Source organism: Manis pentadactyla, chromosome 2, assembly GCF_030020395.1.
Source record: "Manis pentadactyla isolate mManPen7 chromosome 2, mManPen7.hap1, whole genome shotgun sequence".
NCBI lineage: Eukaryota > Metazoa > Chordata > Mammalia > Pholidota > Manidae > Manis > Manis pentadactyla.
The window spans coordinates 177,322,586-177,334,860 of record NC_080020.1 but is presented as its reverse complement, the minus strand read 5'-3'; the positions used below and the strand labels follow the sequence as shown (position 1 = coordinate 177,334,860).

General features: G+C 35.3%; 1 protein-coding gene across 2 annotated transcripts in view; it reads right to left on the bottom strand.

The window, feature by feature from the left end:
* The window catches only part of GFPT1 (glutamine--fructose-6-phosphate transaminase 1), a 101,398-nt gene that overhangs the window by 11,945 nt on the left and 77,178 nt on the right, over positions 1-12,275 (bottom strand). The window lies entirely within an intron of this gene.

Genomic DNA, 12,275 nt, shown 5'->3' with positions numbered 1-12,275 from the left:
CTCAAGAATGGACTAACAGGTACCAAAGGGAAAGGGACTGGGGAGGATGGGTGGGTAGGGAGGGATAAGGGGGGGGGAGAAGTAGGGGGTATTAAGATTAGCATGCATGGGGGGGTAGGAGAAAAGGGAGGGCTATACAACACAGAGAAGGCAAGTAGGGATTCTACAACATTTTGCTATGCTGATGGACAGTGACTGTAAAGGGGTTTATAGGGGAGACCTGGTATAGGGGAGAGCCTAGTAAACATAATATTCGCCATGTAAGTGTAGATTAGTGATACCAAAAAAAAAAAAAAAACGGGCAGTTCCTGTGTGGTAACCTCCAATGAGTTCTACACAAGAGTATAAAGGGCATATAAAAGTGTAGGCAAAGGGTCTGTTTGTGTTTATACAGAGGATCAAAGCCTAATTGGGCTACCCCGAAAATGAACTAAGATACGATATGAAAAAGAACTTCCAACATCAGCACTCTCGGGAAGACTCATGCCAGAAGATGATCATCAGAAAACCCCAACAAAGATCCACGCACTGCTACAGCTGTAGATGCACTCATCCCACCAGTTCCTGGACTTGCCATGGGAATGAGGAAGGAGATATCCAAGCTGGCCTGTGCATACAGTAAAACAACAAATTTGACTGGATCTGTACTGTTGGAACTCAATCAAGAATTAGGAGAAGTGCAAATTGTAGCGCTCCAAAATCTTACAACTACAGACTATTTACTGTTAAAAGAACATAAGGGATGTGAACATTCACCAGGAATGGGTTGTTTTAATTTGTCTGACTTCTCTCAGACTGTTCAAGTTCAGTTGGGCAATATCCACCATATCATAGATAAGTTTTCACAAATGCCTAAGGTGCCTAACTGGTTTTCTTGGTTTCACTGCAGATGGCTGGTAATTACAGGTATGCTTTGGTTATGTAACTATACTCCTATTATGTAAATGTGTGTGTGCAATTTAAGTAGTAGCTTAAAACCTATACATGCTGAAGTTACTCTACAAGAAGATATGTCAAAGAAATAATCAATCTTCCCATGTTTTCTGCCGCCCGCTACTTCTATAGCTTTTCTTCTTCCTTCCTAATTACAACCCTTAAATAGAATTTGTGCCTCATATCAAATTTACCGAGTATCATAATTCTTCCAAGTGGTAAAGATACCTCAAGACAAATGCTGGGCATAGAAGCTACAGGGCATAAATATGCAAAGAAATAAAAAGCTAACCATTTCAAACAATAAGGCTTCTCTCTCACTTACCAACTTTACATTTCTCTGTATGGCCCCGGAAGATCACTGGTTAGCCAGAGACGGGTAAGATTCCTCAAGGGAGGAACAACCTAAGACAGGCACAGTCGCAGGGGGGTCATCAGGTGAGAAATTGGGGATCAACAGAGGTGAGGCTTAGAACTTCACCCCCCCGTTCTGAGAGAAATCTTCTGCATATGTGGATGTTTTATTGCCCTTGTCTAGCTTGGATTAACACATAGTCTACAGGCACACACTTGATCATCTACATTTGCTCTCTTACAACACTAAACTATGTTTTCTACCTTTATCTTTTATCTACCTACCACTTCAGCATTTTATTAAAAATAATAATAAAGAGAGAAATGTGGTATCCACATATAAATCAAGTATAAAAATCAAATGAGTATTCATATTTGAACTGACTATTTATAGTTCATAATGCATGAGCAAAACCGAAAGTTTCTGTGATGGTTGCCGATGTACTGTTCACCATGTAAGAACTTATTCACTATGTAAGAATTTGTTCTCCATGTAAGAACTTGTTTGTTATACCTCAGAAGATTGGAGACTGACGAAAATTAGGCTTGGGGTGGATTAATGATTGTGCATTGAGCATTGACTCCCCTATACAGAATTTTATTGTTGTTAACAACCATTTGATCAATAAATATGAGAGATGCCCTCACAAAAAAAAAAAAAAAAGTATTCACTTCCAATGGTAAAATAATAAGTAACCGGGATGTAATGAATATAGTCAAGATATTGTAACAGCTTGGTATGGTGATAGCTGGTACCTAGAATTTTCATGTATATAAATGTTGAATTACTATGTTGTACACCTGAAACTAATGTAATGTAATACTGTATGTCAACTACCCTTCAATAAAAAAATAATTAAAAAAAAAAAAAAAGACAGAGTCACTGAATGGATAAAAAAAAACAAGACCTATCCATATGCTGCCTACAAGAGACTCACTTTAAATCCAAAGACATACACAGAATAAAAGTGAAGGGATGGAAAAAGAATTTCATGCAACTAATAGGGAGAAAAAGCAGGAGTTGCAGTATTCATATCAGACAAAACAGACTTCAAAACAAAGAAAGTAACAAGAGGCAAAGGACATTACCTAATGATAAAGGAGTCAGTCCAAAAAGAGGATATAACCATTATAAATATCTATGCTCCCAACACAGGAACACCTACACACATGAAACAAATACTAAATGAATTAAAAGGGGAAATAGAATGCAATGCATTCATTCTAGGAGACTTCAACACATCACTCACTCCAAAGGACAGATCAACCAGAGAGAAAATAAATAAGGAGACAGAGGCACTGAACAACACATTAGAACAGATGGACCTAACTGACATCTACAGAACTCTGCACCCAAAAGCAGCAGAATACACATTCTTCTCAAGTGCACATGGAACATTTTCAAGAATAGATCATATACTAGGCCACAGAAAGAGCTTCAGTAAATTCAAAAAGGTTGAAACTGTACCAACCAGTTTCTCAGACACAAAGGTATGAAACTAGAAATAAATTACGCAAAGAAAATGAAAAATCCCACAAGCACACAGAGGCTTCACAACGTGCTCCTAAATAACCAATGGATCAGTGACCAAATAAAAACAGAGATCAAGCAATATATGGAGACAAATGACAACAATAATTCAACACCGCAAAATCTGTGGGACACAGCCAAGGTTGTGCTAAGAGGAAAGTATACTGCAATACAGGCCTACCTCAGGAAAGAAGAACAATCCCATATAAGCAGTCTAAACTCACAATTAATGAAACTAGAAAAAGAAGAAGAAATGAGGCCCAAGTCAGTAGAACGAGGGACATAATAAAGATTAGAACAGAAATAAATAAAATCAAGAAGAATAAAACAATAGAAAGAATCAATGAAAGCAAGAGCTGGTTCTTCGAGAAAATAAACAAAATAGATAAAGCCCTAGCCAGACTTACCAGAAAAAAAGAGAGTCTACACACATAAACAGAATCAGAAATGAGAAAGGAAAAATCACTATGGACACCACAGAAATACAAATAATTATTAGAGAATACTATGAAAAATTATATGCTAACAAACTGGATAACCTAGAAGAAATGGACAACTTTCTAGAAAAATACAACCTTCCAGGCTGACCAAGGAAGAAACAGAAAATCTGAACAGACCAATTACCAGCAACAAAATTGAACTGGTAATCAAAAAACTACCTAAGAACAAAACTGCTGGACCAGATGGCTTCACCACTGAATTTTATCAAACATTTAGTGAAGACCTAATACCCATTCTCTTAAAGTTTTCCAAAAAAATAGAAGAGGAGGGAATACTTCCAAACTCATTCTATGAGGCCAGCATCACTCTAATATCAAAATCAGGCAAAGACACCACAAAAAAAGAAAATTACAGACCAATATCCCTAATGAACACAGATGCAAAAATATCCAACAAAATATTAGCAAACCAAATTCAAAAATACATTAAAAAAATCATCCATCATGATTAGGTAGGATTTATTCCAGGGATGCAAGGACGGTACAACGTTCGAAAATCCCTAAACATCATCTACCACATTAACAAAAAGGACAAAAACGACATGATCATCTCCATAGATGCTGAAAAAGCGTTTGACAAAATTCAACATCCATTCATGATAAAAACTCTCAACAAAATGGGTATAGAGGGCAAGTACCTCAGTATTATAAAGGCCATATATGACAAACCCATGGCCAACATTATACTTAACAGCGAGAAGCTGGAAGCTTTTCCTTTAAGATTGTGAACAAGACAAGGATGCCCACTTTCCCCACTTCTATTCAACTTAGTACTGGATGTCCTAACCACAGCAATCAGACAACACAAAGAAATAAAAGGCATCCAGATTGGCAAGGAGGAAGTTAAACTGTCCCTGTTTGCAGATGACATGATATTGTACATAAAAACCCTAAAGAATCCACTCCAAAACTACTAGCTCTAATATCTGAATTCAGCAAAGTTGCAGGATACAAAATTAATACACAGAAATCTGTGGCATTCCTATACACTAACAATGAACTAGCAGAGAGAGAAATCAGGAAAACAATTCCATTCATAATTGCATCAAAAAGAATAAAATACCTAGGAATAAACCTAACCAAGGAAGTGAAAGACCTATACTCTGAAAATTACAACACACTCATGAGAGAAATTAAGGAAGATACCAGTAAATGGAAACACATCCCATGTTCATGGCTGGGAAGAATTAATATTGTCAAAATGGCCATCCTTCCTAAAGCAATCTATAGATTCAATGCAATTCCTATCAAAATACCAAAAGCATTCAACAAACTAGAGAAAATCGTCCTAAAATTCATATGGAACCATAAAAGACTCCGAATAGCCAAAGCAATCCTGAGAAGGAAGAATAAAGCAGAGGGAATTACGCTCCCCAACTTCAAGCTCTACTACAAAGCCACAGTAATCAAGACAATTTGGTACTGGCACAAGAACAGACCCATAGACCAATGGAACAGACTAGAGAGCCCTGATATGAATCCAACCATGTATGGTCAATTAATATATGATAAAGGAGCCATGGACATACAATGAGGAAATGACAGCCTCTTCAACAGCTGGTGTTGGCAAAACTAGACAGCTACATGCAAGAGAATGAAACTGGATTACAGTTTAACCCCATACACAAAAGTAAACTCAAAATGGATTAAAGACTTGAATGTACTGAAACTAATGTAATGTAATACTGTGTGTCAACTCCCCTTCAATAAAAAAATAATTATCTAAAAAAAAAAAAAAAAAGACTTGAATGTAAGTCATGAAACCATAAAACTCTTAGAAGACAACATAGGCAAACATCTCCTGAATATAAGCATGAGCAACTTCCTGAATGCATCAATGCATCTCCTCGAAAGGGAAACAAAAGCAAAATTGAACTCGTGGGACTACATCAAACTAAAAAGTTTCTGTATGGCAAAGAACACCATCAGTAGAACAAAAAAGCATCCTACAGTATGGGAGAATATATTTGTAAATGATATATCCAACAACATCTAAAATATATAAAGAACTCACATGCCTCAACACCCAAAAAGCAAATAACCTGATTAACAAATGGGCAGAGGATATGAAGAGACAGTTCACCAAAGAAGAAATTCAGATGACCAACAGACACATGAAAAGATGCTCCACATCACTAATCATCAGGGAAATGCAAATTAAAACCACAATGAGGTATCACCTCACACCAGTAAGGATGGCCAGCATTGAAAAATCTAAGAACAACAAATGCTGGCGAGGATGCGGAGAAAGGGGAACCCTTCTACAATGATGGGAATGTAAGCTAGTTTAACCATTGTGGAAAGCAATACGGAGGTTCCTCAAAAAACTAAAAATAGAAACAGCATTTGACCCAGGAATCCCACTCCTTGGAATTTACCCAAAGAATACGACTTCTCAGATTCAAAAAGACATATGCACTCCTATGTTTTTCGCAGCACTTTTTACAGTAGCCAAGATAGGGAAGCAACCTGTGTCCACCAGTAGATGAATGGATAAAGATGTGGTACATATACACAAGGGAATATTATTCAGCCATAAGAAAGAAACAAATCCTACCATTTGCAACAACATGGATGGATCTGGAGGACATTATGCTCAGTGAAATAAGCCAGGCGGATAAAGACAAATGCCAAATGATCTCCCTCATTTTTGGAGTGTTAACAATGAAGCAAAACTGAAGGAACAAAATGGCAGCAGACTAAGAGACTCCAAGAATGAATTAGTGGTTAACAAAGGGGAGAAGTGTGGGAGGGCAAGTGGAGAGGGAGGGAGAAGGGGATGGAGGGGTATTATGTTTAGTACACATGGTGTGGGGGATCATGGGGAAAACAGTGTAGCACAGAGAAGGCACACAGTGGATCTGTGGCACCTTGCTGCACTGATGGACAGTGACTGCATTGGGGTATGGGTGGGGACTTGATAATATGGGTAAATGTAGTAACCATATTGTTTTTTCATGTGAAACCTTCATAAGAGTGTATATCAATCATACCTTAATAAAAAATTTTTAAAAAAACATTAGTAACAGTGAACTGAACAGGTACTTAGGAAATCTATCACCATTCTCCTTTTCTGAATTTGAACAAATGATGTAACCTTATTTACAGAGTAAAGTTCTTTATAATGTATTGGATACTTATGAAATCCCTAATATCTTTGAGACAGGGGATGGTCTCAGTATCTTCCTTATCATAAATCACAAATAATGTCCTTTTTCACTGAATATGTGTGTGCATAACCAAATTGTTTTTCATATCAGTCAAGAGCAAGGGTTTGAAGAACTCTTCTGTGGTATCTGAACTGGTTATGTTGGGTTTTTGAAAAATTGCTCTTTGACTTTATACCTTTACCTATTGCCTGTTCCTCACTTCCTCCTTTCTTTTTAAGTTTGACTCAGTATTTTTAAAAAGTTCAACTACATCAAGACAAATACTGAGCATAAAAGCCACAGGGCATAAATCTGCAAAGAAGTAAAAAGCTAACCTTTTCAAACAATATTGCCTCTCTCTCACTTACCAACTTTACATTTCCCTGTATGGCCCCAGAAGATGATTGGTTAGCCAGAGACGGGTAAGATTCCTCAAGGGAGGAACAACCTAAGACAGGCACAGTCGCAGGGGGGCCATCAGGTGAGAAATTGGGGATCAACAGAGGTGAGGCTTAGAACCTCACCCCCCGTTTTGAGAGAAATCTTCTGCAACCGTGGATGTTTTATTGCCCTTGTCTAGCTTGGATTAACACTTAGTCTACAGGCACACACCTGATCATCTACATTTGCTCTCTTACAGCACTAAATTATGTTTTCTACCTTTATCTTGCATCTACCTACCACTTCAGCATTTTATTAAAAATAATAATAATAATAATAATAAGGGAGAAATGTGGGATTCACATACAAATCAAGTATAAAAATCAAACGAATATTCATATTTGACCTGATTGTTTATAGTTCATAATGCGTGATTAAAACAAAGTTTCTGTGATGACTGCCCTTGTACTGTTCACCATGTAAGAACCTATTCACTATATAAGAATTTGTTCTCCATGTAAGAACTTGTTCGTTATGCTTCAGAAGATTGGAGACTGATGAGAATTAGGCTTGGGGTGGTTTAATGATTGTGCATTGAGCATTGAGTCCCCTATACAGAATTTTATTGTTGTTAACAACCATTTGATCAATAAATATGAGAGATGCCCTCTCAAAAAAAAAAACATATATATATATATAAAGAATGTTTTCTGAATAATTAAGATTATTCAAATAAGTATAACAATAAGCGTTAAAAATAATTCTTACAAAGAAAAGTTCAACTACAGAAACATAAATAGAAACAAGAATAATAATCATTAATAGGAATAATTACATAACATGCTATTAATAACATTTGTGAATACTTTTTAAAATCTTCAGCATGTTCTTTGTATTGTTAAGAAAATTATTAGTAGGTGTAATTTCATAGCTTGGTTTTATTTTTAATTAACACTACCAGCACTTTCCCAAAACAGAATGCTTTCTTGTTTACTAGTGGGTGATAATGTTGAACAGTTTTTTCATCTCTTCATGCCTCAGATGGACCATCTGTTAAAGGCACACAATACTTACAAGATAATCATAAGAATTAAATGAGACAAATGTAAAGCATTCAGCAAAATGTCGGACATACAGGCTCAAAACAAACTTACTGATGAAAGCTTGAACTAAATATAGAATTGTGAGTACTTTAAAACTTGCAGTCACACTGTCAACACTATTTTCATCCCTGTTAGCTGTGTGTGAATGGGAGATATGCCCGTTTTGCCACCTTCTTTGCAATGTTGAGAATCATCTTTTTAATAAATTTTTACTATCTGACTACTACACAATGGACTGACTCTCACTACCACATTATCATACATAGTCTGAATCTGAAAAATAAAGATTTTCGTCGAGTTGGTTACCACTTGTGCTTTATCTTTTGAGAACTTCACTTGTTTTTCAACTTGTTTTGTTCTGTTTTTAGTTGGTTTTAAGAAGGTCTTTATTGTTTTATTTCAAATATTTTTCTCATGGTGTTTATTGACATAGAAATTTGACTTTTTAAACTTTTACGTAGTACTTTTAAGCCTAGTTCTATCCTCACATCAATTTAAATTATTAAATTTTCTGAATTCTCTTGTATCATTGTCTCTTTTGCCTTTTTTCTTTACATTTCCTGTTTTGCTCATCAGAAATTAATTGCAGTGCAAGATGTTAACTTCTTTTTTTTATTATGAATACCCAATTTTCCCTCCATTTCACCTCACCCTTTCTGTACTGGTTTATGACATTTTCTATAGTCTTAAATTCTTTGATGTGCTGGAGTTAAGTTACAGTACCAGATTCTGTCCCACAGATCTGTCATTTCTTTATAAAATAATCTTCCCATCCAGAAATATAGCGTTTCCATTAATTTGTGGTAGGAATTTAAGAGTCTATAAAAGTTACACAGTTTTCATATATCCAATGCTTACAGAGCATCTTACACATTTCTTGAAAAAGCCATTTTAAAATATTTTTATAGCTATTGAAAATAGCATCTCCTTCAAACACACACCTCCAAATCTTTCCTAAGTATCCACTACCAGTTTATAGAGAACACTTTTCATTTTATTATAAATCACCTCATGTAAATTCTTACTCATTCTAACAAGTCTTTTACTTGATATTCTTAAACTTTACAGGTAGTCAATGATAGCAATTGCAAATAAGGAGAATTTGTTTCCTCCTTTCCATTGTTTCACTTATTTTTTCTTATTAAACTGAATAAAACTTTTAGAACAGGGATTGCAAATATGTCATATAGACCCACCCAATCCTAACCCATTGGTAGTCATAGTAAAACATGTTGTAAGGCCACCTTTTCTGCCTCACTGTAATTCAGAGAAAAATCTTAGGAAGGTTCCAGAAGAACAGCTAAGGCCCACCAAGACAAAGTTTCTGAAGCTGTCTATTTTACAGTCATTCACTCCTTTTTCTCTAGTATTTGTCTCCTACTGCTTTATTGGGTTTCCTTTTTCTACCTTTTGGGTTAAATACTTAGTTCTTTTCTCTTTGAAAATAAAGCATTTTATGCTATGAATTTACCTCTGATTATCATTTTGGCCACCATCTCTAAATTTTTCCCTGCATTGCTCATAGCCATCTTTTTTTTCTAGTAAGTCTTTTTTAATGGTAGTTTCAACCTTTTTAACTCAACAGTTATTTGGAAGAATGTTTTTATGTTTCACACATTCAAGGTTTTTATTTACATTTTTATTATTAAATCACTAAGATTACTGTGGTATGGCCTGCTATAGTGTTACATGTAATTTATCTTTAGGAAATTTACTCTGTGGTTTTTTGTGGACTGTATACTAAATTTCTATTACTCTTCTCTGAGTAAGGGATCACTTCATTAGTAAATATTTTCCTGTCAATAACATGGATAATGAACCACTTATACAGTAAAATCACAGTCTGCTAATGCTCCTTACTTCTCAGCACTTACACGAGACTCCCTATTTCTTCATGCTGGACCACCCAGCTACCAGTTGCTCATACAATCCTCCACAGCCACTTGCCCTTATGCTCCTCTGTGATCCACTGGCAAACAGGAATTTTTTCCCCATAGCATTGATGTTGATTGCCAGTCCCTTGCCTCCAAGTCTAACAAGCACATCCGTATTCTAAATTCCTGTGCCTCCCAGTGTACCTCTTCCTGCTGATGCTTACTTCTCAGTAAACTGATTAATCACAACATATTTATCAGGACAGAGGACAGTATCTTGGACCTCTAGGATATTTCAACTGCTTCCAATCCAAATTGATCAGATAATGGGTATTCCAGTTCTTCCAGTCCATAACTAAAAACATTATTCTATAGAGTAATGTTTCTTTGTTTGGACTAAAAAATCTCAAATCTGGTTTTTAAGTACAATTATTAAACAGAGTAAATTTAATGCATGTATTTTTCCAATCCATTCCTATTACAGGTTAATTTCCAATTTCATGCCTTTCATTTCATCAGTATGTATCAGGAAACCAATCATGAGAAAAACAAGCTACATCTCACAATCAGAACTTACTGAGGTTTGAAAGAATTTACCAGGAAAAAGTCGACTCTGAACTTTTACCACTTGCTTTCACTTTTTATTCAGCCAAAAATAAAGTAACATTGGTTATTTTTAAAAATCAACAAAAGTCAATACTGTGGTGAAATTCTAAACACCAGCAATAATATATCAGAATTGCCAAATTGCCACATTTATACTCATCAGTTCCTACAGAAATACCAAATTGTCAATGGTCCGATATCATGAGAAAGTTAGTAATATCTCTCTAACCCTGACAGATGTTGAGTAAAGTTGGGACTTTGTAATCAAGATGATACAATTCTTTTTCTACCTCCACAGGGGACCAGGGATAAGGATCAATGCTGAACTTCCTTGATCACTCAGTAACATATAAACTTCTTTTTGGTCCATAACTAAACATCCCAAAACTTTCATAAATCCAAGCCCAGAATGTCTAAGACAGTTGAAGAAAACAAGTCACTTTCCAGTCCATGAAAAATTAAAAACTAAACTGCCATACATTTTTAAGGGGCTCATGTTTTAAAGAATTAAAATTATGTACTATGAAAAGATGCTTATTTTCTTGGATGTAGCCATTGAGGGAAACTGGGTGAATAGTACATGGATTTCTCTGTACTATCTTTGCAACTTCCTATAAGTCTGTAGACATTTCAAAATAAAGAGCTTGAAAAAAAAAAGAAAAAAAAAAAAACACTACTGACACAAATAATAACATGAATAAACCTAAACGACCTCATGGTAAATGGAAGAAGCCAGAGAAAAGAGACATGTATTATACAATCCCGTTTATAAGAAATTTCTAGACAACAATATAATATAGCATAAGAAAGCAAGAGTAGTTAGCTGCCCGAGGCTGAGGTTGAGGCATAGGAGTGGAGATTGACCGAAAAGGCCACAAAGGAACTTTTTCAAATAAGTCTTCTAAAACGTGGTGATAATTACACGGCCAGATGTACTAAAACTATGCATTTAAAATTGATGAATACTATGATTATGAAAATGAAACCTCAATAAAGCTGTAGAAAAAAGGTCAATGGTAGTCAGAATCTTGGTGATGGGTTTATGGGTATTAATGTCAAATTCTTTTAAGACTGCTGTATGCTTAAAAATTATAATAAAATGTTGAAGAATATTAGTTTTCATCAATAATAGAATCAGAAATTTAAAAATTTTTATTTCCATTGGCAGTTCACAGTTCAAGGAAGATTTAATAAAAACATAAGTCAATAGCATCCATTCAGTGGTATGATCCCATCCATGTCCCACATTTATCACATCGAAGCCCTTGTTTCACAATGTGTTGTGAATAAATGGGCCCTGGGATTCCAATCCTCGATCAAAGCTATCTGTATGGACACTGTTCCAAAATCCACAAGCTGTTGCTGAGGGCAGTTGGTTATTTATTCAGGCACAGAATGAAAACCCAAGCACAAACATCTTACATGTTTTAATTATCACATGGAGAAAATTTAGGTTTCAGCTTTCTGTAAATTACAGTGTTAGCAATATCAAAATAACCAAGAAACAAAAACCTCACTCAGTTTTTAACATAAGAATCACAAAATTTCCACCAAAAAAGTTCCCCATGAGGTTCTCTAAAAGAAAAAACTTCAAAGTGTAGTTATGTGCATGTTAGTATGATCTTCCACACACCTTTAATTAGAATTAAATCCACCAGTATCTCAGCTTATGTGAAAATCACCAAGAAATATTAGACTTAAGCAGAAAAACTGATAAAAATCTATAATTTTAATATCATAAAGGGATTACCATTTGTGGTGAGAGAACATCTTTTGCCTTTATACAAATTTCTAAGATTCTTATTTTTATTACTAGCACTAAATTTATGCATATCCCAATTCAA